Source organism: Suncus etruscus, chromosome 5 (genome assembly GCF_024139225.1).
Source record: "Suncus etruscus isolate mSunEtr1 chromosome 5, mSunEtr1.pri.cur, whole genome shotgun sequence".
NCBI lineage: Eukaryota > Metazoa > Chordata > Mammalia > Eulipotyphla > Soricidae > Suncus > Suncus etruscus.
The window spans coordinates 144,476,943-144,480,939 of record NC_064852.1 but is presented as its reverse complement, the minus strand read 5'-3'; the positions used below and the strand labels follow the sequence as shown (position 1 = coordinate 144,480,939).

At 37.2% G+C, this 3,997-nt stretch overlaps 1 non-coding gene across 1 annotated transcript; it reads right to left on the bottom strand.

The window, feature by feature from the left end:
- Positions 1–3,413: 3,413 nt before the first annotated feature.
- LOC126010625 (U6 spliceosomal RNA) lies at positions 3,414–3,520 on the bottom strand. Its single transcript, XR_007496644.1, has one exon. It is a non-coding gene; the product is annotated as a U6 spliceosomal RNA (small nuclear RNA).
- Positions 3,521–3,997: the final 477 nt, after the last annotated feature.

Below are 3,997 nucleotides of genomic sequence, written 5' to 3'. Positions count from 1 at the left end.
GAATTTGTAAGGTGGTAAATGAAGGGGAGAAAAAGAAATTATATATATCAGGAAAGGACAGTATACAATATAGATAGACATTTTATATTTTACAGATGGACATTAGACAGACATTGAGGTGGCCAACACTCATGTGCACACATAGACACTGAGGATCAATCCATGGGTTACAGATGAAAGCTGACCCAGGTGAAATGTGACCAAAAGCTTAAAAAATATATGGGGCTGGAGCGATAGTGCAGTGGTAAGGTGTTTGCCTTGCTCCTGGCCAACTCAGGATGGACCTGGGTTTGATCGCTGGCATCCCATATGGTCCCCAAGCCAGAAGTGCTTTCTGAATACGTAGCTGGGGTGTGGCCCAAGACCCAAATATATATAAAGTCAGCAAGTCAGATGGAAAGATTTTCCATTTTCTAGGCCAATCATGATTGGTGAATTTTTACTGACGAAAGACTTCATGGGTTAGAGTGTAGAGAACATTCTTTAAAATAATCATAATTTTCAAGTCTAGAAGACTAAGTAATATGGTAATGAATTCTAAAGAGGAGTCTACCCTATGAAATATTGTCTAGCAGGTCTTGAGCATCCTGTTCCCTTTCCAAAAGTAATCTAAAATCATGACCATTATGGTGTAATGGTAAACTAATTATAATTGAAAACATTACAATAACATAGTCAATGAATGAGCTCTATAGCAGGAGTTTATGGCATGCAGTTGCATATTTCATTGCTATCTGTGGACTTAAACATTAGATTATATTAGCAAGCATAATCAAGTAGAAAATGAATAGATTAGAATTTTTATTGTGACATTATCATAATGAGCCTTGTCTTCTGAGTCTCATTCTATTACAGCATTGTAATGTGAAACTGGGATGACCAACCTATATTTCCAAGTACCACTGTGGATAAAGAGATCAAGGGGTTATTATAGACATAGTAAAATCAAGACATTAAAACTACCTATAGCAAGCACTGTAGTGAGAAACCATAGCTTCCAAATGCATTCTGCACCCATTTCTGTGAATAAAAGCATTAGAACATTATTATAGACATCTATAAAGAGCAGTTGATTGGACACCTGCTCAATCTAAACAGCTGTATCTATTCTTGATGGGAGAGGTTAATCCACTGACATTTAAGGAAACTATTGACAGAAAGGGCTGTTGTGCCATTATATTGTGTAAGGTTGTTCTTATAATTGGGGATTTGGTTTGTGTAATTGTTCTTTGAGTAGCTCATTGAGTAGCTCTGTTTGGATAGAACAAATATTGTAAGTTCTTTTTTGTCTGAGAATGTTTTTAACCCCCTCTTCCACGTAAATAAGAGTTTTGCTGGGTAGTGGGGTCTAGCTTGAAAGCTTCTTTCATTTAGTAGTTTGAATATGTCATTCACTCTTTAATTGTCCAGATTGTTTCAAATGGAAGATCTTGTTTGATTCTTTTTTTTTGTTTTGTTTTGTTTTTTGTTTTTGTTTTTGTTTTTGCGGGGGGTCACACCTGGCAGCGCTAATGGGTTACTCCTGGCTCTACTAGGCTCAGAAATTGCTCTTGCCAGGCTCGGGGGACCATATGGATACCGGGATCGAACCACCTTCCTTCTGCATGCAAGGCAAATGCCCTACCTCTATGCTATCTCTTCAGCCCCTGGTTTGATTCTTACGCTTTTTTCTTTATTCTTGAGGTTCCCCCCCTTACTGCTTTAAAGACTCCATATCTTTGTTTTTTACCATTTGGATTACTAAATATATTGGTATTGTTCTGTTAGGGTCTATTTTGTTTTGCACTCTTTTTGCCCCTTGGATTTATAGAAAAACCCATTTTTTATAGGTGAGGAAGTTTTCTGTTATTATCTCCCTCACTACTTATTCTTCCTCTTTCCCATTTTTTTCCCATCTGGTATTCCTATAATTTAGAGATTGTTTTTCCTGTCTTTGTTTACTAAGTACCTTACATTTTCTTCCAGGGTTTTGTCTCTCTTTTCTTTTTTGACTTCTTTATCACTGCTGGCTTGTAATTTGTCTTCAAGTTTGTCAATGCAATTCTCCACCTATGTAATTCTACTATTATGGCATATTTGTAGTTCCTTTATTTCCATTTGTATGGATTCTCTCATCTTCTGAAAGAGTTCTTCTTTGAGTTGTTTAAATTGTTTTTTCTATAGATTTCTTAATTTTATAGGCTGTTGACTCCTTGATTTCCATTGCTAAATCATTAAGTATTGATTTTAGGTCCTCATCTATAAGGTTTAGGCATTTGGGTGAACTTGGAGATTTGCCATGATTTCTCTTCATAGCACCCACAGTAGATGTCTTTTTTAGTTTTCCTGTTGATCTTTGCATTTAGTGGTTTGGAGTGCTGGAATATCAGGGTGTTTAAGAGAGTGATCTATTGACTCTTTTGTAACTTTATTTTTGTACTCAAGGCATATCTTCTTCGAGATTATTTTTCTAAACTGGCAAGGTTGCCTAAGTATGGTAAAATACTGTATACATTTTATTGATTTGTTCAGTTGGTCTTTGAGCTGCATATTCTAAGAGAATAAAGTGCTAAATCCAATATGCCAGGAAGTCTATGATATAAATTGAAATGACTTCGCATGCAAGCTTTTGGAAAAGGAGGAATGGTGGGAAGGACAGAGGTTTCAATAATGACCTGGAAGGAAGCTAGGAAAAGACCCAAAAGGACAGCTCTGTTTGCATTTGGTGTAAGGGATTAAGGCATGAGGTTCTCTAGCTCCTCTCCTACACAAACCTGGCTGGCCCCAAAGGACAGATGAACAGTGATGGCACTGGAACCCAGGAGACAGCTGAGGGAAGGTTGGAAAAGGGGCTGTTCAAATTTGGTGGAGGGGATTAGGAAGGGAGACTCCCTGTTCCTGCCCAGACCCAGGCCTGACTGTCCTCAAAGTATATCCTATATTCTATGGTCCAACTATTAGCAGAGTATAACTTATTCACTCCTTCATTCTATCTTACTTTCTTTAATTTCAGAGACTAGAATGTCTTATCTTTTATATAAAAAAAACATGTTTAAGTATTTTAGGAAAAGCCACAACTGGCTTGTCAGGAGCTGTAACTGATATAGTCATAGGCAGTGATGAGATTCAGATCATTGTCACCATTAGCTGCTTATAGTGTTAAGTGGTTAACCTTTGTCCTATCTCTGGCCCCAAGTTTTAAATACTTCTTAGAAGTATTCAAATATTTTATTAATTAATTAATTTTATTTGGACCACACCTGGTAGCACTCAGGGCTTACTCAACTCAGAAGTTATTCCTGGCAGGGACCAACCATATGGGATGCTTGGAATTGAACCAGGGTTGGCCACATGCAAGGTAAATGCCCTACCCACTGTGCTGTTGCTCTGTCCTCCCCCAAAATACCATTATTTAAATATACAAAAAATTGTTTTTAAATATGGAACGCTTCACGAATTTGTGTGTCATCCTTGCCCAGGGGCCATGCTAATTTTCTCTGTCTCGTTCCAATTTTAGTATATGTGCTGCCGAAAAGAGCACTAAATATACAAAAGTTTTAAGAGTATTAAAATATATTTAAATGGTTTTATTTTATTTTCCAATGAACACAGAGCTTGAATAGCTCATCTTCATACTCTTTTTTTTTTGTTTTGGTTTTTGGTTTTTGGTTTTTTGGGTCACATCCAGCAGTGCTCAGGGGATACTCCTGGCTTCATGCTCAGAAATCACTCCTGGCAGGCTCGGGGGACCATATGGGACGCTGGGATTCAAACTGATGACCTTCTGCATGAAAGGCAAACGCCTTACCCTCCATGCTATCTCTCCAGCCCCTCATCTTCATACTCTTACGTTGAACTATTGGTGGGTTGACAGAGAGTTACTGAGTTACTTGAACCTCCTGCACATCACTTGAAAGACCTCCCTACAATCGATTTATTTATATATAAAAATAAATATGTTATTTTTATGCAGCTCTAAATATCTATATTATTTATTTATTTATTTATTTATTTAAAG